General features: G+C 37.8%; 1 protein-coding gene across 3 annotated transcripts in view; it reads left to right on the plus strand.

The window, feature by feature from the left end:
• sorcs2 (sortilin-related VPS10 domain containing receptor 2) overlaps positions 1–26,646 on the plus strand; it is a 421,817-nt gene that overhangs the window by 161,804 nt on the left and 233,367 nt on the right. The window lies entirely within an intron of this gene.

Raw genomic sequence — 26,646 nt, forward strand, 5'->3', positions numbered from 1 at the left:
TAAACAAGATACATATCACGTTTTAACAAGATACTATCACGTTTTAACAAGATACTATCACGTTTAAACAAGATACATATCACGTTTTAACAAGATACTATCACGTTTTAACAAGATACTATCACGTTTAAACAAGATACGTATCACGGTATAACGTGATTTTTTTTTTTCCTGCGTGATAGCAATGCGCTTCCGTACTGCATAGTTTTTCATTGACTCCAATTTTGATTGTGACTCCAAGGAAACTTTGTTTTAGGAGCCCCAAAATGGTACTCTTTGAAAACAGTTCCCACAATTAAAAAAAAAAATAATTGAAACACCACTTTTGCCTTTTTGAGTAAACAACCAAAACACAACCATTTAAAAACAATGATGTCATAGCCACGCCTCTCTAACCTAAACTATGACCCAAGGTCATCCTCTTTTTCTTGTTGTGTTGACATTTCCCATCCAGTGTGTACATTTTAAGCACATCCCTATTGTTTTCTGTTTATGGTGTACATCTTTTTTACAGCATTTTGGTTTGTTTAGTGTTTCTGTGTGGCTGAAGACATTTCTATAATTGGCGCCATGTTTACGTGGACATTTTTAGAAATGACAAAGGAAGACGTTTTTTTTTAGAAAAGCTGCATGTTTGTGTTGTTTGTTGGAGAAAAAAAAATGAGAGAACCAACGCCACAAACTTATTATATTCACAATAATTTAATGTGTAGACATAGAGAATACTTTGTCATATTTTCATTGTGGAAATTTGGTCCAAATGTACAAATACGCACAAGATTTTAGTAGAAAATTTCTGCTAATAAAATTGGAACAAGGTGTCGTTTTTTGAGGATGTTAGAGAAAAGTAAGATGCAGCTTGCCTCTTTTTAAATTCAATGTTTGTTTTTCTATTGATCAGACTCATATTTATTGGCCAAGTGTGTAAAACACACAATACGTTTGACTCCAGCTGGTGCTGTCTCTCAAGACATTACACAATATACAGAAAGTGTGTTCAAGGTGAGTCAATGTGCAGAGAAAAGTCTCTGAATGAATCATTTTGTCAGTACAAAACTGTGGATGGAGCAATTTATAAACTTTAATAAGGAGACAGCCTGAGGAAAACCTAACTGTTCTTGTGGTGGCTAGTTCTAATCTACAGACTTCTGTATCTCCTGCCAGAAGGAAGGAGTTTAAAAAGACAGTGTTCAGGGGGTGACGGGTCAGCAGAGATTCGTTTGGCTTGTTTACTGTTTTTCTATTAGTATGAGTCCTAAATCAGCCGACGGTGAGCCGATCACTCTAAGAGATCCTAAACTGCTAATTCAAACTCATGACAGAAGATTTTTGCTCAGCTTTTTTTAAAGACTACATTTTTTGTCTATAGTTGCATAAAATAGCACAGTTTAAACCCATCTGTAAGCAAGAACTGAAACAGCACATATCATTTATGCTGTTTGTGAGCATAACAGAGTATAAAATTAAATCCTACTCATCAAAAAATCTTTAAAGGAGCTCTTTCTTTCCTTAATTGCAACATACTGTTCATTACTATATATTACTATATTATAAATTGGATGAGACCATATTTCTTACCAAAAAAATCATTACTGTCAGTAATGATGTAGAGAACATCTGAATGTCTTTTCTGAGTAAAAGCTTTTGATGAGTTAGTTGTCTTGTTTTCAGGCAGGTACATCTGTTCGTTCTCTGGGGGATTGGCCTCCAGACACCCACAGATTCACAGGTGCTCACGGCTGTCTGTTTCCTCCAAGCTGCAAGCGGACAGCAGAATTAATTGGTTTATTTACAGTCAGCTGTGCAGGGAGCAGTTAGATGTGCGTCAGACTGTTGGGGTTAACAGTCCCATCATTGGCTTTGGATTGCTTGCAGAGTGATAGTTGCATCAAGCAATCAGCCACAAAAGGAGGCAAAGGGAGTAAATAGCAGGCATGATGTGTCATGTTTAATAGAGCGTGCTGTGTAATGAATGAACTGTAAAGATGGATGAAGGCCAACGGATGACTCACGTCCCAGTTCAAAACATGGCTGTAATTCTATACCATTTTACTCGTAACCTTCATCCAACACAGCCGGTAAGTATCACTGGTAAACTCTTCAGCTTATTTATTTTTTTCAATGCAGCTGCCATGAAAGGTGTCAAAGTCAAAGTTTATTTATATGGCATATTTACAACAACCTCAGCTGACTAAAGTGCTTCACAACAATTACAGCATCATAGGCAGATACATGATAAAAGAAATAAAATTAAGTTTCATAAAATATGATATACAATTGGCAGGAAAATACCAATAAAATATTAATACAAGTAAATACCAGGACATACTTGGGTGGCATGTAAATGTAATGTACTGTAATTGCCTTAGTGTATGTATGTACATATTTATTGTTACCTTTTTAGGACATTTTCTTGTATAATCTGTCCATCTGCGACTTGTTCCGGAGTTGTGTTGTGGAGGCAGCAGCTTTAGCAGAGAAGCCCAGACATCTCTCTCCACAGCCACCTCTTCCAGCTCTTCCAGGAGGATTCCAAAGCGTTCCCAGGCCCGCTGAGAGACATCGTCTCCCCAGTGTGTCCTAGGTTTTCCCCAAGGTCTCCTTCATGGGCTCCTCTTGATGTGGAAACGCAGCAGCTCTACTCCAAGTTCCTCCTGAATAACCAAACTCCTCAACCTATCTATCTAGGGAGAGCCCAGCTACCCAGCGGAGAAAGCTCATTTCAACTGCCTGTGTCTGTGATCTTGCTTTTTCAGTCACTACCCAGAATTCATGACCATAGGTTAGGGTAGGAAGATGAACCAACTGGTAAACAGGGAGTTTTGCCTTGCAGCTCGGCTACCTCTTCACCATAATGGACCAGCACAGTGTGCACAATACACCTGACGATCTCACGCTCCACTCTTTCCTCACTCGTCAACAAGACCCCAACAAACTTAAACTCCTCTACTTGAAGGAGCACCTCACTCCCAACCCTGAGACAGCAGTCCACTCTTTTCTGACTGAGGACCATGGCCTCAGATTTGGAGGTGCTGATCCTCATCCCAGTCGCTTCACAATCGGCTGTGAACCTCTCCAGTGAGACCACATCATCTGCAAACAGCAGAGACAGAATCCTGAGGCCGCCACATTGGACCCCTTCCACCTACTGGCTGCACAAGTAAATTCTGTCCATAAAAGTCATGAACAGAATCGGTGACAACAGGCAGCCCTGACAAAGTCCAACTCTCAACCTGAAGAGGTCTGACTTACTGCTGGCAATGCGAACCAGACTCTCGCTCTGTTGGTAAAGAGACTAAATGGCCCGTAACAACAGATCCCCAATCCCGTACTTACAGAGCACCTCTGGGATATAATCACCAAACTTTACAAGGTGGAATGTCATTTTTGGGTTAGGGGTTAAGTGTAGAGCTAAAACGTGAATTGAGTTTAGGTAAGGGTTAGGGTTAGGCAGGTACTAGTAATTGTTAGGTTTAGAGTAAGGGTCAGGGTTAAGGTTAGGCTACAGCAATGGATGAAAGTCAATGCAGTGTTCTAATAAGGATAGAAATACAAACTTGTGTGTGATCATATGTCTGTCTGTCTGGGACTAAAGTGTCTCATGAACAACTGGGCAGATTTCAGTGAAATTCTCAGAATGTAATCATTGTGTATACGACTACAACTGATTTTTGGAGACAAGAGAAAAATAATATTAATTTAAAAAGATTTTAAATTGTACTGTTTTAATACCCTTGTTTCTGGTCATTCCAAGCGGACAGGTGATATTCATCCTGATCCTGTTGCTGTAAAACTTTGATTGTTTTCTGAAATGGTTAATAACTGAGAAGAAATTGCAAACTGCATCAAAGAACGAGAGAGAAACAAGCTTGAATTGTTTTGAGAGAATCTTGACCCAATCTAAGAATATTCTTTTGAAATGTGGATGCTCATGACACCTCGTAGCGTTGCAGATTAATTTTAATGTATTTGTTGGAATTATGTAGACAGAGAAATAGGACAGAAAAAAAAATCAATTTATAAAGATCCAGATTAGAGTAGACTGGACCTTAAAATCTTGTCTTTTTCTTGAGCTTTACGTGACCATTCCCAAAGCATCAATCAATCCCTTTCAGGTTGAAAGGAAATGTACCCAGAATGCAGACTAATACTTCAAAGAAATTTATTTACAAAATCCTCAAAACAAAAAGCTGACGAGGCAGCAGCTTAAACTTAATAGCAAAAACTTACAAAAACCAGGATTGCTAGAACACGAGGGGCGAGACATGAGGGAGGCGAGACAGCACATGGGAGTGACACAATGAACCAGCAGGGAAGTGAAGAAGATAAACCAGTTTTAAAGGCAAATGGTAATTGGGAAGCGGACACAGGTGACAGATTCCAAACGAGGAACAGGTGCAGGTGGGTGTGGCAGGCCGACAACGAACAGAGGAAAGGTGAATAGTGACAGGAGACAAACGGCACAAGGAGCAAAACTATACAAAGACAACACCAAACATGAAGACAACCAAATAATAAGAAACAATAAACCTAATACAAAAACCAAAAGTTAATCACACCCACCTGGTGTGATAAGATTAGTCAACAAAACCAAATCCTGGAAATGCCATTCTGTAGAGGTTTAACTCTTTTTTTTTTTTTTTAGTTCATTATCTTGTCTTCTTTTGCTGTTTATGATGAGTTTGACTTAGCTGTGTGTTTAGGTTTAAGCAGGATACAACAGAAACAGGTTTAGAAAAATATTGTAGTGAGTTTAGGAACAATTCTTCTTCATACTAATCCAATTCATCGGATAATTGGCCAATGAAACTGTCTCAAACACTGTTGCCCATTAAAAAAGTGATGCTAAAGACTGCACTTTGTAATGATTTGTAGCAGCAGGGCTCATGACCAAACAGTTACATATGCCACCGACATTAGAAAAGGCTGACTTCACTTAAAACCTGAACCAGCATTGGGTAAAGAACATGGCTGTATGGGAATTTTTAGAACTGCAACTCAGTTTCCATTTGAAAAGGTTGTATTTTTAAAAACTTTTTCAGTGTGATAGCTTTGTAACAATCAACCTTTTTCTTTGTCTTTGGGTATTGTCATAAAAAACGATACATTTTTTTGTTTTTATATTTAAATATTCACACATACCTTTTTGAATCATGGTTTAAACTCGTCAGAAAACACCTGTTTTATTATTGTCCATGTTAACACACAGATACAGTAGATCTTGTGTGTGTAGGTGTGTGTTGGGCAGCAGATTTTGTTGTGGTGTCCAGTAGCTGTGCTGTCATACCTCACAGCTCTCTCTGCTTCAGACAGAACACCCTGATGGAATTCACTTAACCTTCCTGCCAAGGCCTCCTACCTCGGCTCTCTACATCACTCTCTCTGTCTCATACTCTCACTTTGCTGTTTTGGCTCTGTGTCCCATTCAGCAGTGATAACCCTCACCTCACGCTCAGCTTTTATCCATCTGAAAGTTTTTGATCTTTGCAAATATAGTTTGACATGCAACATTGCTATTTAGCCTCCTTTGCTGTCTGATTTTTTTCTTTTTTTCTTTTCTTTTATGGCTCTCGGGTTGTTACATCTTCCCAATCAGGTGATATCACTTTTGATTTGATGCCAGCAACTCTCTTATCTTATTAGTTCACACATCAGAAAAGATTGCTGTCTGCAAATTGGGACATTATATTTCTGCTCGTCCAATGAAGAAAATGTGCTTTTGAATGCAATTACACAAATGAGATGACCACCTGCATTACAGCGCATTTAGGCAAGGGCGAGCAAACGTGGGCATATTTTAATGTAAATGGACTTTTCGTCAGCCTTTCCCTCAACAATGAGCAAGCAAGGTGATAAAACTGGCGTGCCCACCTTGGAATGCTTTCTGTGTAATTAGACACAAGATGTTGTCGGCCGGTTGTTAAAGTCAGACCAGCGAAGAATCTCTGCACCACAAACATATCTGCAACTGGACTTAAACGACAGCCGTGAAGAGACAAACTGTGCATGAAATAATGCTCCCTAAGATGTGTTTTTTTTATAAAAAATGTGGGCAATTACTGTAATTTATTCAGCAAATTTCAATAACATTATCTCTATAACCTTCCATAACTGTCCTACCGCAGACTGGGTTCTGTGTGAGAACCTCGGCCTCTGAAGTCTGCATTCCCACCATCATTCAGCACAAACACCAGATTATATGGCCCCAGTTTCTCTTCATATTATCTGTATGAAACATTTCTTGAAAAAGTTTTTCAACTACACTGGGACATAACCAAACACGTTTCAACTCATATCTTTCCAGTTCAAATGACGTCCCTTTGTTTTCAATACGAATTTTCCTCCATACACCAATTTCCCTGGCTCCCCGCCATTCGCCTCTCGCTGCCCCCCGTATTGTTTTGCCAGTAGTTGCTTGTAGTAACTTTTGGAGTAAGCATGATTCAAGATGGCTGCTAATCAACCTGTGCAAATACCAAACCGGCTGTATCTCAGCCAGTTTTACAAATATTGAGTTAAAAATGAGTGTGGTAGTAGCCGAGACTCATCCCCAACACACACTCTGTGGAGAAACAAATTGCACAACTTTGGGTTGTGAGATGATATGCATTATTTGAAGGAATCTCATACTGTTGATTCTTAAAGGTCTTCAGAGCCATATAGAGTGGACGTTTACAGGAATTCCAAACAAAGGATTTTTCTGTACCCTGGTGGTAAATATAAAGTGGATAGAAGAAATCTGATCAGCAATGCCACAATGCTTTTTAAAACCTTTTGTGTTAGGGATTTTCTACAGAAGCTGACAAAATTGTAGTTTGATGTAATAATCTTCTTATGTCTTTTTAATATGTTATCAATTGTTTATTTATACTGCTTTCATTAACGGTCTAATAGAACATATAATTGTTCTGAATCATCACTTTCAACAATCAGACAAAGAATATACTAGTCACCACAACCATCTAGAAAAGGGCACACTCATTTTTTTTAATTAGCTTTTTACTAAATGCCGTAACAGGAAAAGAGTAAATGGAAAATGCTATCCAAAGCAACCGTCACTAAAGCCAAGCCAGAAATGCTCATTCAGATGACAACAGGAGCTTGAAGACCTGCCTGTTTGTTTCCAATCAGCTGTGTGAAAAAGTTTCTTGGTCCCAGTTATCCACAGCAACAACAGAGTGAGAGGTGGATGTATGGAAGGCCGAAAGGGGATTTTGTGATTAATAAACTCTGTTACATCACCAGGAGTTTAATACACACCACTAATAAAACAGCACACTAACACAAAGTTAGCTGAGGAGCTTGGTGGGAGTGTTTTTAACATTTTAGCTATGTTATATTTTCAGATTTGGAAATGTAATTCAGTTCTGCACAGCTTCTTATTTTTTTTTAATCAAGTTTAGACCAAATTAATTGGAACAAATGCTCCTTTCCTAAAACAAGAGAAATACCTAAAAGTACTGGAGTTTATCAAACTTTTTGTTTGGCACATGCCCTGTATTTGACCTGTTCACAGCTCAAATTAGATATATAGGAGTGCGATAGGACTCTTTTTACTATTTCATTTTATATGAAGTTACCTGTTGACTCATCTTACTTTTCTTTATATGACCTGCTGTCTTTGATATTCTTTACTGGCACAAATGTATTTTTTTTCTGTTTCTGCTTCTGAGAGGATCATTGTTTGTTTAAAATAGGTGAAAAATATGGCATCTGTGTCTTTTCTCTGTTGTACTGAACTCATATCAAACTGTGACACACAGGATTAGGTGCAGAACCATGATTTATGATTTATGTATATCTTTGCATCGCTAATATATATATATATTTTTGATTGACTAGTATCTTATTTGTGCTATCACCTTCTGTCTCTGATGTAGATTCTGTCACCCAGGGCACAGTAATTTCCAAAAAAGAAGAAGAAGAAAAAGCTACAGAATAGAAGTTCAGCTGGTTTCTATTTTTTTTTTTTTTTTGATCTTCTGTCTCATTTGTACTTAGAAGATAAACAACAATATTAATTAAAAAAACTACTAACTTTCCAGTGATGTAAATACATTTTTTGTCTGTTTTTACCATCTCACTGATGAATTGGGCAAGCTGCTTTTAGAACAAAAAGCTATGGATTAGGGTTTGACATGCATTTTAAGTATGTTTGTCAAATTTGCAAGTTCTTTAATGAGCTGTCGAATCTCATAATTACACTTGTCCATGCCATTAACATCAGGTGTCCTGAAATTAGGGGAAAAACAATTGGATTATAAAATAACTAATTTTATTGTTATACAAACTACATAAGACTCCCAGGAGAACAGCCTGGATCCTCTTAACTCTAAGCGCTAAAGGTGTTTTTAAGAGTCCAAAGCATAACTAGGAGTATATATACTAAAAAATAAAAATGTCATTGTTGCCTGAGTAAAAAAAGGAAATTCTTACATCAGAACCTTTCAAGTCAAAGCAAATGATAAAACCCTTTGCTTTTTCTTCCGACACAGGAGTCCCATGACACGTAGCTAATCCTGGCCTCACCACTCTCCCTCAGCCCTACAATGACTTTCTTTTCCGCTATTTTCAACACGTCGATGAAATGCTTTCTTTTAGCTGAAAGGCTCCTGCCACAACTAGCACTCATGCTGGCTTTGGGTCAAATCCTCCCAGCACTGTTTTAATGGTGTCTCCTCTTCCCGTATGCTTGGTGGTGATATAAATAGTAAGGGTTAGTGGATTGTGCTTAGAACCACACAATCTGAAGGCACGGGGGCTGCAATAAAGTTTGCTTTATGAGCCTCATTCACAACATTTAAGAGACATTTTAGTTGCTCTTTATTTATTAAGAGGTTAGCATGTTAGCGTTTATAGCCTCAGTGGAGCTTTTTATTTTCTCCAATTTCAAATTAAAAAGATTAGGTTAGGTGGTTATTGAAAACTTGAGGTGACCACAACGAAATCACTCCAGTTAGAACATTTTTGAGCATTACTGGTTAGTAAACAGGGCACGGCTGGGATGTAGATATTTAATTTAGAGCATGCTCTGGAGTTGAGCCAACACAGTAAGTTCAGTCCATATGTGGGGGTTCTTGTATCTTACGGAGGTGACACATGATTAAGAAATGTGAAGGCACTGCATTGCATTCTTTTTAACCCCTGGGAAATCACTTGCTCCCTTTTTGTTATCAACACACTTACTGAAAGCAGCGTCTGTCTAACTTTGCCCATTTTCTTTTCTCTGCGCTGAAGGATTCAGGCCTAGACACGATTGTGTTTCTGCTTGTGTCAGCTGCTGTAGATTCGGACAAATTCAGAGTCTGGATAACCCCTGTAACTTTGGTGCCCACAAGTCAGTGAATGAACCATTTGCAGTGGATAATTCTCACTTCCCTCCTGATTGGTTGGAGCATCTCACTGTTTGTGGACTGTGCTGCTTTGTCTTGTCTGTTTGTGTGGTGTCGGTCTATTTTTCACTCTGTGAGAAAATGGATGTGTAGTGTGAGAGTGTGTGAAAGGTGTGAATTGAACGAGTGTCACACTCAATGCACTAGAGTTAGAGTCCGGGTAAGTCTTTTTCCAAAGTGAGTTCATGGATTTACTCTAACCTCTAAAGTAAAACCGCAATAAATGTGAAAGCATAAGTTATCCAATAATAGAAACCAAATCTATGGTTATGAATACAGGATGAAACTGATAACTTTGTATCATAATATGTATTTTTTAGACCAAATTGTTATAAAGGACCCTCTGAGGGTCATACGAGCTGTTAATCAAACTATGATGACCCACGTTTGCTTTCGCAGCACCAGCAGAACTCTTGACCAATGTCAGTGTTCCCTCATCACTTATATGTGCTGCAGTCACCACCACCAACATTCAATGATGCTGTATTTGAAGTCTGGTGTTGTGGGACTTTGATTTAATTTTTAAAGCATGGTTTTAAACTGCGAACATTAAGAAGAAGGCGTAATACGAGCCAAGACCCATACAACAGATCAGTCCACTTTGTGTTGCACACGTTCAAAGAAGAACATGTCAGACAACAGTGACAATTAGTTATTTGCAACTTTAGCAATGTGAATGCAGTTTTGATCATGATGATGATGGATACTTCATTGATTCTTTGCAGAAAATTACAAAGCAGCAACAGTTATATCACACACACACACACACACAACAGTAACAAATAATATATTAGCCCAAAATTAATAATACTAGTACTAAAAGACTAAAACTAAAAATATTTGTTGGAAAAACACTAATGGTAAATATATAGTGAATAAAAATACACTAAACCAAATTGATGCTATTTATTTTTTAATTTTTATTAATATTTATTAGCTTTTGTTAGTGTATGTGCTAAAATAACTTTCAATTAGCTCAGCCATTCAAAGTACATTTATGTATGGACTAACTGAGTCGCCCTACATCACTTGAAAGTCCTTGTTGACCCAAGAAAGCACCAACCTTTGATACAGGAGCTAAAAATGACTTTACAAACTTAGTTATAAGAACTATGAATTTACCTGGAGTACAAAACAGAAAAGAAAGGAAAACTACCTCAAATGTTATAATGACATTGTAGTTTCCTGCAGTTCAAAACAACCTATTATGCTTATTTTACGTTCGCCAAGGAGATTATTTTTTTTGCATATTTTGAAAAAGCAAATGACAAGGTGCCTAGAGAGGAGGTGTGGTTTTGTACGAGGAAACTGGAGTGGCAGAGAAGACATGTATGAGGACAGCAGGACATGTATGAGGACAGCAGGACATGTTTGAGGACAGCAGGACATGTATGAGGACAGCAGGACAGTGGTGAGGTGAGATGTAGGAGTGACAGATAGCTTCAGTGTGGAGGTGGGAGTGCATCAAGGATCAGCTCTGAGCCCCTTCTTGTTTGCTCTGGTGATGGACAGACTAACAGATGAGCTCAGGCATGAACAGGTAGAAGAGAACTTTCAGAAAATGTTGGTGTTGTCCCCAAATATATTGGATTAAATTTTGGTAGTGTTCCAGATTATGATCTGGGTCACACACTTTTTGATTCACATCATGGCCTTGGAGAAGGTTTGCTCTCTCGGAGTGCGTCAAGTTATTTTTTTCTTTATTTTAAATGAGCACCATAGCACAGCATAACCCTTTCATACCTGGCATGAAAGTATAATTTAGATTCAGGTTTCCAGACTGAATGTTTTTACATTACCAAACAACATTTATAGGATGTAACATGCAAACAAAGTTACCAAGTTTTTCATGCCTCTGGTTCTTGTGCTAAAATAGGCTAACTCCATCCTTACCCAAGTTTTTTATGGTTATGGCTATAGTCAATAGCATAGATGCAACTGAAACTGATGATTTTATTTAATTTTCTTTAATGCAAAGTCTTACATTACATTTTATCTGTCATAGCAACACTTAGGTTATTATAGCTGTCTGATATCATTTAAATGATAGTTTTGTACCCAACATTGATAGGTAAGGCAAGCCAGGAACAGTCATTTTGAAGTAAGATAGATTTGAAGAGATAAACTTGTTTCAGTTTGGCTCCCTTACATGAGATGAGACCCACCTTTATAAAGTCTCACCTCTGCTCCTTAGAACTGTGTGGACAACTAATGGTCTAACTACTGAGAATTAGAAATAGTAAATGTGGGGAAAAAAACATGTTAATAACTGAAATTATTAGACACCAAAACTTGTAGACCAAATGATATCCACAATAACGCCATGGATGGGTTTACATCTTAACAAATGAATGAAAGTTCTTACGGTCATTAGTTATACATTCAGCACCATTATCCTTGGATACATCAAAGGCACCTGTTTCACAGTCTTTGCACTATTGTGTTTACGTCTGCCCTTGATCATTTCCAGTCAGGCACCAGTCCTGCCCTGGATGCTGACTAGATGCCCCAAGGCAGTCAGAGAGTGTGCTCCCAGCATGAAACCACTCTCACCAAAAGGGAGTTTCTTTCAGTCTTTGAAGTCAAAGCCATTAGAGGGATATCAGGCAATGAATTGGGAAACCAATTTATTTTAATTAATCTGTGTTCTTTTGTCAATCAAATAATCTTTCTTTTGATCATTTTTTAATTAATTTACTCTAATTTATTTATTTATGTCTTTCATAATTGCTCCATGACAATTCTTATTTTGTAGTGCCAATATTTATTTGTTAGCCCTAATAATAAAGAACTTCATTGACAAATACTCCTTCTACTTTTGCTGTCCATGTTCTTTTTTTTTCCGTACCTATGTAGCTTTAAAAACCATGTTCCAAAGAAACCATTGAATCTTTAAAGAGAATTTTCATATTGCTAGATGATTACACTGCATGTAATCCTTCTCTCTGATCTCCTTTCATAACTTGTATCTCTCTTGATAACATGAATGTGTAAAATTACACAATGTTCCACAAGAACCTTGGTATAAGATATGATTTGTTCTTGTACTTCAGCCCTGGCAGTCTCCAGACATAAAGCGTGCTTAATACTTACAGCTTTCTTTTTACCCATAGTCCACAGCTACCTGCCCAGTGCAATCCAACAATGGCCATGCGTTAATAAGGCAGGCAGTGGTCTATAAGGTAATGGTCACCAAATATGCTTCATTATGTGATGTGTGATGGTTTTAAACAGACAGCTGTGGAAGCAATTAAATATATGCACAGATATTTGCTTACAGATACAGATTAGTGCAAAAAGTAAGGCCATTTGTGTTTGATTGATTCTTTTCTTGTTGTAACAGTACGTCTTGGCAATAAATCTTATACTGTTGGAAAGCCTGTTTATTTATCCTTAAATGATGCCACATTTGTTAGGAAAATGCATTTGTGGGTTGAGCATCAGAGTTGAGTATGTGGGTTGTGTCCATGAAACACTTGCCAAATTTTTTCTGCCAATGCCAACCAGCTTATTCTGCTATTGACTCTTGTTTGTTGTTTTTTTTTATTGGATTGGATGATTGAAGTCTGAAGAGACAAGACATATTGGCAGTTTAACAGTTTATTCATTTAACAAACAGAGGCCTCAGTAGCATGTGGAAGAACCATACACATCCACAACATGCTGGCATCTCCTTCTCATGCTGCTCACCAGCTTGGTCCCACACTGCTGTGGGATGGGATTCCATTCTCAACCAACATTTGCCATAAGTAAGCCTATGTGGTTGTGTTGGTCACTCTGGAGTAAATGGCACTGCCAAGCTGATCCCACAGGCAGGCCTTTCCATTCTCTCCATTTTCGATTTCTGGAGGTAGTCTCAGATAAACCTTGCTCGGTGAAGGGTAAGCATTGTCAGCTTGGAGGATAGAGTTTGATCCCAGACTGCGGAGATATGGGATTGCCACTGGTTGCTCACAGGTGCTGCCAATCAAGCGTCAATCAGGAACTGATTGTCAGCACCCGGGGTACCAGAAGCTCAAAACAAGAGGCAAGAGCAGAAAAGGCTGGCCAGGGCAGAGACGTTTTGGCAAGTTTTTTGGGGGGAATGCAACTCACATACGCAAGTCTGCTGCTCTACCAACAAATGCATTTTCCTAACAAATGTGGCACAGAAATTAACAGGTTTTTCAGTGGAATACTATTTATTCCAAAGAAGCATTGTTACAATAAATAAATAATCAACAACAGTCAGATTTCCTTACTTTTTAGTGCTATGTTGATTTGTGTTTAAAGGTTTTATAAAATCGATGCTGTGTAATAGTAATTAAGTGCTCTCAGGATAAAAACAGATTTGAGAATGTAAGCAAAAGTTTCACCTGTGTACTGTACTGAAGATGACTATTACTGATACTGATACTCAAGTCTATTTAACAGTATTCATTGCTCAACCACATGTTTAAACATGAAGCCCATGTAGGGTAAATTTTGTCATCTGTATCTGCTCACGAGGGGCTTCCAGGAACGTATTTTTACTGCATGCATCCCAGGATTTTCTGATTGAACAAATGGTGTGCAACAACAATGCATGCTGAATATACCACCATTAATTTGATTGTCAAAGACACAGCAGTCAAAGAAAACTGCAAGTGTGATTGTGAGTAACAACTTGGTCATTTACTGGAGAAAAAAAAGTGTTTGCTGTTATTAACATTTGAACAACTTTAGTGAACCATTAAGACTTACAAATCGCATGTAATTGCTGATAAGAAATCCTTCAAAAATTTGGTTTGTTCTGAAACGATCAACAAATCAGCACATTATTGCCTTCTTTGGGACTGGAGTTTAAACGCTAGACTTATGTGCCATTGTTTGACGTCTGACTCAAAAACATGAATATGAGTGCATGTGTCAGCAGTTTCACGCACATGGATAGATTAAATAAATAAATAAATAAAAATAACTGTTTATGTCATATGGCTGGGTGAGTTTAGGAATCAAAAAATAGGAACATTAAAAAATAAGAAAGACAGGATTTTAAATGGACTCTTCACCTGGTGGCATCACAGCCTTTGTAAATAACAACAGATGAACAGTAGCTGGGAAAGAGAGACTGGGAGGCCACAAAAACCTGAATCTGTTTTTTATTCAGTGGTTGGTTTCTAAAAAAGCCCAAAACACCCTGACATCACTGCTGACAGGACAAGGTTCAGTAACTCACTGTATTGTCTCCATGAGAACGGGTCAGCAGTGAAGTGCAACACTGACCTTTGAGAAAAGCTACCCCACTCAGTCAGTTCTGCTGTGATATATCTGATGCAATGTTGTCATTTTGTCGGTACAAAGAGGAAGAATTAAATGCAAAAAGGGAACGTCAGGGGACATTTCAAGCATATTTTCAAATGGAGGCACCACTCCACTCCTGATAACTGTGCTCCAGTGGTTTTCTACTCTTCAAGAGACTATCCGCTATCGTTAAGTGCCCTTACTAAGCATGAATCACTGTATCCTTGCTTACTGCTTGCTCAGACTCCTTGCAGTGTAGGAGACACTTACAGATACAATTTTGCAAATTGCTGCTAAGACATCAGTCTCTAGGCTAAAGAGAAAAGTAGACCACGTCTTACGAACTTCTGCTCCCATGTATATTGATTTGAATGCAAATTACCTAAATTACGCTCGTCATACTGTATGAGGGATTGCAGCATCGGTTGCAGAATGGATCTCTCATGCTGCAGCACGCTTGACTGTCAGTTCTGATCTGTTCCGCCTCTAAAAGTGTGTCCCTCTTTACAGTGCAGGACAACGCTGTGCAGTAACTCGCAACCTCTCTTTGCTGAATTACACACAGAGATGCCTTCAAGGCCTTCTGGCTGTGCAAATGGCACTTTGAATAAGTGGTGCCAAGGAAACAGGTAGGACTCAGAATCAAACAGTGTGCTCTACAGTTGTTCAAGAAGTAAAGGATAACAGAGGAAGGAGGCAATACTTGGTGCAGTTATTCTTGTCAACCTCTGGTGATGTTTGTGTCTTGCAGACAATATAATCACTGCCTTATTGTACCCATCAACTTATCCACACTTGCAACTATAAATAATAACTGATGCTTGATCAAGACCCTGCTGTGTGTGCATGTTTTTTTTTGTTTTTTTTTTAACATAGTACACCGTGTAATGCCAAAGCCTTGTATTTATTCCTATTTGGCTTTCAAAGCTGGTAATGTTAGTCATAGATGTTGTTGCTGTGGCAACATAAAAAAAATCTAAATCAAGGCTTTTTATTTTTGTGTATTTTACTGCTTTATCATGACATTTTCCTAAAGTTTACCAAGTACTGTATTTTACCAACCCTAACCATGTACTTTTTTGTCATAATAATTTGTAGAGTGACGAAAGTCCAAATTTACTGTAGGCTAAAAGTAAAAATTAAAATGAAAAAAAAACTAACACTAACCCTATATGAAGGTCTCTTGACCAAGCATTTTCTATGTCTAGTTTGGTGTGTTGTACTGAATCTAAGTTTTTGCAACGTGCAAAGGTAAGGATTAGCTGGTAGCAGTAATGGCGTCATCCTTGTAGTAATGGCTGCAAAGATGCCTTAATGGGTTGTATTAGGATTTTTGCCCTTAAAATGGATTATTTCTTTCCAATAAAAATAAAAGAAAGTGATGTTCTCGGGCTTTTTCATACAAATTAATTACATTTCTTTCCAAAGACTTCAAATAATCCTAAAACTCTATCACAAGTTTGCACTTCCACTCTTTGCCCATTTGACTGGTAACACATTGAACTCTTTACTGTTTTCTTATTGTGTTGTAGTTTCTAGTTTTTCACAACTTGAAACTTGCTCGCCACTTTATGATTTATGAACAGTGCAGTTGACACCTTTACTACTGCCACCCTAAAATCACTTCTCTTTTTTCCTGGCTGTGCTCTGAATAGCTGGTAGGTCCTACAGTGATTCCCACCAGTGGCCTGATTATGACATTTGTTTTGTCTGACTTAGTAAAAGTTACAAGCAGATTATTACAGAACCACAAATGTCTCAAAGGGATTTATCAGGCATTAGCAATACCACTGTAAACATTTCTGAAGCCTCTTCCTGACAAATTGGGTTTTGTCAGAGAAGCCACAGAACTCCCCTGGAACTTCTGTGTAAGAAGCGATGAACTTTAGGGTCTCTGGAAGACTTATGTAATTCACCAGTTCAATTTGCAGTCAATAAACCCAGGCTTTGACAAAATCAGGACATTGCGGATAGTCATAAAGCCTTTGTCCAAGGGTACAGCTGAAGCTCCCTGTGCTCTATCATCCATAACCACTTCACTGCCTTATAAAAAGATGGGAAAATAAACAGATAGATGACACCAATGTGTGGCCTGGTCTGTAAAAAACATCTGCAGTCAAGCAGAATGGTCATTTTTTAAGAATGCTACCAGCCAGAACTGGACTGTCCATGTGTGAAGCAGATGGACAGTCCAGTTTCATTTTCAGTAACATACCCCTCAGGTTCATTGTCTCAGCATCAAGGAACTGAAGCATGTTCACTGTTCTTAAGCATTCAATGTGATTGGTGTTGAAAGCTCAATCTATCATGGTGTATTTATGAAGCCTTACTTTTACTTTCTGTAAATCAGCTTTAGCTCTAATAGTGACTCTTTCTCAGCAGTATATTTTAACACTGGTCTTGGCAATTACTTTTGCCACGATAAATCAGAGGCTCCCACCTCTCGCTAATTCTCCTCTCTATCAAAGAGAAGGATGGGAAAGCTCAGATCGTTATGATCGCTCTTGACCCAAGCTTTAACCCGGGTCTGGACAAAATTTGGCACAAATTCTTTTGGGATGCGGCTAATAGCTCGAGTGAGTGATACTCTGGCAAGGAAGAGAATTCACCTCATCACTCTTCTCAGTGGAGCAGAGGAGTTGTAATGCATTGCAGATTTCTTCTACAGCTGAGCTTTACTTTACACGGATGATCGAAATTTCTGACGTGCTTTTCAGAGGCAGATATGGCTCAATCCTTTCTCTTGTCGGGGGACATTGGGCTCTTTCTAAACTGCTTTCCAGTCGTTCTTTGGGCTCTCTGGGAAATCTGAATGTGAACAGTTTGGCTGTCTGACGTTTCAGCCCTGATTCTGTCTGACAGCATGTATCTGTCTGTCTCAGCAATTGGCTTCTTCCAGAAATCAGTCCCTGACAAGCAAGTCAAGACACATATCCTGTACAAGAGCTGTCTGTCGTGTCATCTTAAACTCACCAACCCACTGCTCACAGCTTTGTTTAAACCATGTTCTGTTTAAAAACTCTTTTTATGCCAAACATGAAAGCAAGAGAAACATACCTTGAAGAGTTTGCTTCCATCACCAAAACTTTGTTGTATTCCTTTAAAGTGCTGTAGGACAGTAGTTCCCAAACCTTTCAGGTTCTGACCCACAAAATAACAACAGCTGAGACTGGCAACTAGGGATAGGCAATATTGTGTTGTTTACGGTATATTGTGAAAAAATTTCCCACAGTAATAATTTATTTTTCTGCTCTGTTTTATTTTAGTTGTGGTTTAAATTCCATTAATGAGATGAATGAAAACCCCAGCCCCCCTCCCTTTACCTGTTGCTGGAAGGTGTCCATATGTTAGCTCAGAAGGAAATTCTCCTCTAAATATTTTTCTTCAATAAAATAAATGTGGCCTGTTTTGCTTTTTTCTTTTCCTGTAGTGAGTAACCCAATCAGTCATGGCCTGTCTATCACTCATTTTAAGATAACACTACTTCAAAACAAATGTTTGTAACAAGCTACAAGAATTAGGATGTCTATCAATTTGCTATAATGTTGGCACTGTGTTCCCCCATCAGGATCTATTTCCCAAGCAGTTTCATTTAATTTTCCTCTTAACCTTTTATTTTTTTGTTTTAAGCAACTGTGGCTTAAGGAAATTGCTAAAGTAAAAGTTCTTGATTGGTTTTGTCTCTTTTTGTCCATTGTATGACCCAACAGATTTACGGGCCAATTAACTAGCTAACATCAATGTCTCTGGCTCCAAACTTTACAAGGAGCTGATCTGCAGAGAAGAAGTAAAATTCAACAACTCAACAACCACATTTAATTTAAAATTAGTATTAAATGTATTTAGTGTTTATTCCATAATTTAGGTCTCCCATTTTTCCTTTTCCCAAGCCTCTTGCCTGTTTGGTGTGTTATCTGACACTGATTTTTAAATAAAATTAAGATATCAACCTTGATCTTATATATCAGTAAAAAAAAAAGTTTTCAAAAATTGATAACTAATAAATTTATCTTTAGTGTGATGAGTACTTGAACTATCTGCCACTTATTTAAACCATAGTAATCCACAGTAACCAAGTTAATACTTGTGTTCTGTCACTTTTCCTATATCTATCTATGCACCAAAACTAACTATTAAAAAAGAAAATCAAATTTTATCATATTTTTATTCCTGCGATATACTAATTTTTGCAGTATGTAATATTTTTTGTCAGTACTGGTAATAATACATATAGCTTTGATATCATGATACATTTTAAAAATCTTCTAATACTAGATTTTTATACCACCATCTTCTAATGTATATATATTTTAATCATCATATATTGTTATTGCAATAAATACCAGAAAATAATTTGATCAATTTTTAAGACCATGTTACCCATGACCCATCCTTACTTGTGACCTCAAATTTCTGGTTGAACTGTTCAAACTGTCATGGTTTGTAGAGTCGGACCCAAGAATGCAGACTAATGCGAGGAACTCAAGTAAAACTTAAAGATTTTATTAAAACAAAGCAAAGGCTGTCAAAGCAGCAAATCTTATAAAACACATGGAAATGACACAAAGGAGTACCAGGATAGTACTTCGAAGCAACAATGATCCACTGGTGAGTGGTGGTGACTGACAGAAATATAAGGACTGGAATAAGTGCAGCTGTAACAAATGAAACCAGGACAGGCAGTGTGGCAGGCTGACAGGAAAAACACTGACTGAGGAAGGAATGAGATGATTTCACAGAGGAGAATACAAGGAAGCAGGAAAGCTCAGGGAGTAAATAACAAAATATAATCAAATAATTAGATAATCAAAAAAGCTGTCACAAAAAGTACCTTAAAAAACACAAAATGTAACACAAATAAAAAATAAAGTACAAACCAATGACAGAGCAAATAATCTAAACAATTATTAAAGTATATTTTTTTTATCAATTCATATGTTTTTATATATTTTACAACAGTTATGAAAAAAGTCCAAAGTTTTATTTGATTTCCAAATTTTATTTGATTTCTGTAAACCATCTTCAATCTTTTCATTTGTGGTTTTACAACCATCAGTGGAGTCCCAAATCCAACTTTAAGAAGTCTAGACCAATATGTGTCTTGGCTTTTCAAAAGCTTTTTGAAAGCGTTTAAAAGATTGCCACATTTCAATCAACTCAACTCCTCTCCTACAAAATTGATGATGGATTTCTGCTAAAATCAGCTTTCTTATGTCCATTCCCCTTTCCCTATCTCTGCGTTTTGGTATTCTGTCTCATTACACTTTACTTTGACACTCACAATTTTTCTTCCTGGAAACGTCAGGCTCAAGGAGCAACCTTGACATATTAGGACATTAAATCTGAATCAGCACCTGTCGCCACTCCAAAGTGCTTCCACATTTCTGTGTTTCCTCGAGCGCATCAAGGAAAATACAATTTCACCTTCGGTGTCTGTCTCTGTCACATCCATCCTCTCCGACACTTCCATGTCTGCCTTTCTCTTCCTTTCTTGTCCGATTATTTCACTCCTCCTTTATGTCCAGGTATTAGGATAGTTTATGTCTCTTCACTGCTATTATTTCAGTTGATTGGCTTTGACAAAATTGAGCGTGTTTTTACTCACGTGGTTAAGTCTTTCTGAATAACAACTGTACATTTTTCTTTAACAGTTTGGAGATTACGTTGCGTTTTGCTGTTTCAAATACAGATTCCGACAGATACTTTCCAGGACTGAATGGCATTGAAGTATTCAAATGCAACCACTAAAGAGTATTATTGATGATAATGTTGTTTTACTTTTCTCTTTACTAGTTGTCTCCCCCTACATCTTCTCCCATCTGCTCTTTTTAAAGTAATTATTCCTCATTAATCCACAATAGCTGCCTTCCAGTCTATTAATCCGAAGGTCTTGATGGCAGCCAGTACAGATTGAGCTCCTCAATTAATTCACCATCATTATTCTTGCCTTGAAAGGTGCAGGAGCTGCTGATTTTTCAAAGCATCCCCCAACCAACCTCCATATTAGCCTTTTTAGCATTTAACCATCTCTCCACTGCCTCTGACTCCACCCTGTTCCTTTCATTTTTGGGTTGCCCTTTATAGTGTTTTTCGGATGAGCAGGCCCACAATCTTTCAGCTATTAGATGCTGTCTCTATGAAAGGTTTAGAAGAAAGAACAGAGAGCAGCTTAACTGCTTGGATCGTTGCACTTTACTGGTTTATAAGAGCTCACGAATTTAACCATGATATGTAGAGAAAAGGTTTTACTGGTAAATAGTTGTCACGTGTCTTTATAACATCATGGCTTCCCACACTCGACAGAGGAAAAACTTGACCAGACTCAGGATTTCACTCACTTTTCTATTTATTTAGACCAGTAAACAGGTAGCAAGAAAGGTGAAAAACCTACAAACCTAAAAAAACAATTCATATAGAATATATTTATACAGATTCTAGATATATATATTGCTATCACAATTCTAACTGAACACTCATTTTAACCTACATGAAATAAAGTATGTGCCAGTTTTACAGTAGGTTTTAACATTGCTACTTTTAAACAAACACTAATTTTTTATTAAGTATTTATTCTTTTGCATTGTAATAAAGCAAAATTAGCTACACTCTAATGCTAAGTATACATTTTAACTCAAAACAAATTCATAAATAAATAAATAAATTTAGGTGAGCCAGAGAAACAAAACATACGCACCAACTGTTACTTCAACAATTCCTCTTGCCCGGATAAATAAATTATAACAAACCAGAACCAGATCATACCTTTAACAGAGTCCAATGAAACCTTTTAGATCAAAGTCCTTTTGTTTTTTTTAGTTTGATCATTTTAGTGACTGCTTTCCATTACACTCCAGCCAAAACACTGTTGTGTCACTTATATTGTTTGAGGCATGGCATGTACTGCTGATTACTTGAGATTGCATTCACCTGCTGAGGCGCATCGCACAGCAGAACACTTACCTTCATGCACGCGGAGCAGCCCACACACAGATAAACCTCCAACCATATTGCCATAACAATAGTGATAGTAAAACGAAATGATTCATTTAGTCATGTTCAAGTGACCTTCTGTGTAAACTTTTTGACCTGGTTCTAGACACCCTCAGAGTTGAACTCAGATGAGCTAACAGCTAGTCCCAGTGCAGCCAAGACTAAAGTGCATTGGTTGTCTTAAAACAGTTTCCAGTTTCCCAAAGTTCATGTGCTAACACTGTTTAATAGACCTTTATGCTGCTTCATGCTTCTGTTTACATATAATTATCTGGCTATTTGGAAGAGCAGTGCAAGTGTAATGGAAAACTGGTGACTGGTTAAAGGTTTAAATATTAATGTTTAAACTACTATGAAATTTTGCAGGACGGAACTGTGGTAAAATGGCTAAAAGCTGCTTTGAAAGTGTGTTGTCTTGGGCCCATTTTGATGAGGTATTAATGCCTTGTCTGCGCTGATCCAGTTCCAAAGCAAATTTTGCCGGCTTATCGCAACGGCAGTCTTTAAACATTCGTAGCAGTCCATGTAAATGCTAATATTTAAGCCTTTACATCACTGTCAAGTTCACATTATATGTGTATTTTGGCAGAAATATAAAATTCCTGACAGAGGTGCCCTAAGCTTCACTAGAAAATCTACACATAGCCGCTGCTGTTTGTGCTTGCATATAACCACGGAATTCTGTGTAAATTGCTGAGTATTACGAACATCAACATATATATATATGCACAGGAACCTACAGTAGAAGTTGAAGCCAAAACAGCATGATCGCTCCAGGTAGGATGGCTGAAGTATAAGTTAATGTCCATGTAAATGAATTAAGCTGTTAATAAAAACACACATATTATAATTTGTTGACTTCTGTTGATTCTTGTAGATGACGCTGTTCAAATATTAATAATTAAAAAAGTAAATGTAGTCATTAATACTTATTTGATGCCTATAAAACACCACAATTTTATTTGGGGAAGTAGGCGGGACTTAAAGCTCCACACTGCAACTGCTCAGACTCTGGTTCCAAAAATACAACATGACAGTGCCCAGAGACTCTATCTTGCCAGCTTGTGTTTTAAACAACAAAAGGAAGTAGAAACACTTTTATGTCTGTTTTATGTTGATGGTTGCAGAATAGACAGTGAGGTAAAGGTCTATAAAATAGCATTTACATGAACTGTGTAGGCTACAATGGCTATATAGTTTTTGAGATTGGAGTTGTTTTAAGATGTCAACAATCTATTTTGGTTTTAGCCCGTCTGTCCTGTAAGACTTGAACTCTTTTTTTTTTTTTTTTAAACTAAGCTTGTTAAGAGCGTTGTCTTCAACAAGTAAGATTTACAGTTGTTCATAACATTTACATGGAACAGAATTTTAAAATATCAGAAATGTCCCTTTAATATGCATAGAAAGAATGTAAACTGCATTCATCTTCTGTTGGTTCCATTGGCTCTTGCATACAGATGAACGTGTTTGATGATTTATACAGACCAACAACTACCGAGTGGTTTAAAAAGCTCTCTAAATCAATATTTTAATTTGAACAAAGGAACACTGAGGATAATGTGATGGGGTCACTTGGGATAACAAATTCTGTTTATCACGCCATCTTCTTCTTAGAGCCTTTTAGATTTTTTTTTTTACTTTCTCAATGTTTTATGTATGTATTTTTTTCTCTTTAGTGTAATTAATGAGGAACATTCAAGATATTTTTTTCAGTCACAAAGAGAAGCAAATAAAAGTCTACTACGGTATTCCTTAAAGAAATGCATATCGCCCACCCCCTTTAAAATGATTTTATAGGTTTTGGTTAAAATCAGAAAATAACATTACGTGCAATCTCATGCGATAATGCTATAGCTCTGTCTGCTCATGTAATCTGTTAGCTCTTGGAGTATCTATTGTGAATGACTCTCAGCTATTGCTGTGCCAAGTTTTATCTCAATATCGGTAAAATTCATGGAAACGTAGCCATTTTTGTGTAAACTCATTTTGATTAGCTGTGGCAGCCATCTTGAATTGGGCTGAACCCAGAAGTTAACCAGTTGTAGATGTACATACAGGGATTACTTTCTGAAAGTTTTATTGAGATCCATTCAGTAGTTGATGAGATATTTTGCTAACAGACAATCAGCGTTGACTCCTAAAGTTAAAGCCAAGGTTTTAGTAAGAGATGTCCTGCAATGCATCATGCTCAAAGCAGTTATTTGGGACAATGCTCAGCTACTACTACACCAAATATTATCTCAATATCTTTAAAATTGAGTTATAGAGTTATAGCCATTTTTGAATTTTCTAAGGTCAGTTAGCAGAATCCATCTTGATTTGGAGTGAGTCCAAATGCTATGAAGCTGTACATGTCAACCTACTAATTACTTTCTGAAAGTTTCATCAAAGTCTGTCCAGTGGTTATGGTATATTTCGCTAACAGATACTCTCATGATTATTGGTAATATTTTATCTGCAGAGCTTGTGCGATCAGTTAGTGCTCAGAGGATAAGTTGGGGATCAGTCTCAGCTACTAAAACACCTAATTTTAGCTCATTATCTCTAAATTTGGCAGAGCTAAATCTATTTTTGTGTTTTCAAGGGTCAGTTGGCTGAGGCGGTTGAATTGGGTTGACTCCAAAACTCAATCAGTTATAGACAGACGTTCTGACAGTTTCATTAAAATCTGTTCAGTGCTTCTGGCAATACTTTGATCATGGTCCAGACAAACAAACACAGGCATCAGCAACACCAGTATCGCTCTGCCTTCACCTTCGGCGATGGCCAAGGGTGAAACTACCTGATGATTTAGCTGTGGAATAAAAGGAATTAGGACACAAACTTGTGGCGGTGTGTTTCCAGACTGATCAGTGTGGTTTTCGCCCTTTCACCCAGATTATTTGAGCGGACCTCTTCTTGCTCGGCTCTGAAAGTCCTTCCTCCATCCGCAGGTGGGTTTTAGCGATAAGTGCAGGGGCTCTTGCTGCAAACACAGCCCATCATTGAGTGATCTGTGCGCGTCCTCCTAGTCCTCCCAGGTTAAACACCTCACACAGGCTGGTGAGGAGGATGAAAACACTCAGTGGCTCACTGCTCGGCCCTGCTGTGTTTTCAGCAGCTGGATCAGAGCGCTCTGGGAGAGCTGATTGCAGAACGCCTTGGCGGGGCTTTGAGGATGTATGTTTCTGTGTATGGGTGTGTGTGTGTGGTCATGTATTTGATACATTGTGGGGACAGTTTTCCTAACATATACTATCTTGTGAGGACCAGCTGCTCCTTGTGGGGACCAAAGCCTGGTCCCCACGAGGAGAAATTATGTTTTTGGGTTAGGGGTTAGGTTTAGGACTAAGGTGTGAATTGAGTTTAGGTTTGGTTTAGGGTTAGGTATGTACTGGTAATGGTTAGGGTTAGGGTAAGGGTCAGGGTTAGGCTGTAGTTATGGTGTAGAAATGAATGGAAGTCAATGGAAAGTCCCTGCAAAGATAGAGAGACATAACGTGTGTGTGTCAGCAGCTGATGTCCCACTGCGTGGAAGAGTAAATCCTCTCACTCTTAAACAGGCTCATCAGTCTCCTTCATCACCACCTCTTGGGCCCGCTGAACCCTCAACCGTCAGATAAACACTGGGGAGTCATCTCTTCCTCCGCGCTTTGAAGTGCTTTAGAAATGACCCTCGTAAAGCTGTCAAACGTAGCAGAATGCAAATGCACTTTATATTGCTTTCCTATTATTTATTGATTATTTTTACACCTCAAAGCAGGTTTTTTTTAAACCCTGTTTAATCAAAATTCAGTTTTTCATTTTGCCTTGCTTGTTTTTATACCCCGCTGCTAAAAGGGAAGGCAGGCAGTGATATTTTTGCCAGTGACTGTGTGCGCGAGTCTGTTGGCAAAATATCTCTTGAACTATTGGGTGAATTTTAATAAAACTTGGAAACTCGAATCATTAAGTGCATAGCTACAATTAAATAACCTTTGGAGTCAGCCTGATTCAAGACGGCTGCCACAGCCAACTGTCCTTCAGAAACACAAAAAAGGTTAATTCAGTCAGTTTTTATATTTTATATTCTGCTAAAACTTGGTGTGGTAGGAGCTGAAACTGATTCCCAACTTATATTCAGTGGGCCAACAAATTGTGCAAGGTGTTTGTTTAAAAAAATGCGAGTAACTATTTGAAGTGAACTCTGGTGTGCTTGTAGCTTAAAGTCATTCATAACACAGAACTCAAGTGCTAATCATATCACAAGATATTTGCTTAAAAGTTAAGCATCAATTGTTAGCATCAACCTTGTTTGTCTGTTAACAAAATATCTCAGAAACCACTGAAATAATTTTAATGAAACATTCAGAAAATAATCGTTGGATGTACATCTGCAAGTGATCAACTTCTGGAGTGAATCCAGTTCAAGAGGACTGCCTAAGCTAATCCTCGTAAGACAAAAATGGCTATGAGTCAGTCGGTTTTACAGTTGTTGAGCTAAGAATCGATGTGGTAGTAGCTGAGAGTCATTCACAACTCATACTTTGATCGTAGCATCTCATGATTTTGCACATTGGACATAATGTTTATTTCAAGGTTTGACCAAAATAGCTACAACTCTGTCATTTCTTAACACAATATGATCATAATTTACAACTCTGACATTAAATGTGGCAGATGTTATGCATTCCTTCAATGAATGCCAGGTTTTTAATTCATTTTTTAGTTGTTTTTTTTTATCTGGAGTTGAGGAGAATATTTTTTAGATCAGTATTTACATTAAATATTCCCTTCTGAAAGTTGAAACAGGATTTTCTCTGAGCGGTCATCTCACTGTGTTCCTGCTGGGGTGAGACCTGTTTTATAGAACCTGTCACCTTCGCTTGACTTTATGGGTTTCCCTGAGCTGGATTGCAGCTAGCAATACATCTGAAATGCACACAGTGCTCAGCAGCTGCCTTTAAAGCCGCCAGATTTGAGGATTGGTCAGTACCTCACAGTGAGCCTGAGGCTGTTTTTGCATCATTGCAGCAATCACAGT

Source organism: Kryptolebias marmoratus, linkage group LG7, assembly GCF_001649575.2.
Source record: "Kryptolebias marmoratus isolate JLee-2015 linkage group LG7, ASM164957v2, whole genome shotgun sequence".
NCBI classification, from domain to species: Eukaryota; Metazoa; Chordata; class Actinopteri; order Cyprinodontiformes; family Rivulidae; genus Kryptolebias; species Kryptolebias marmoratus.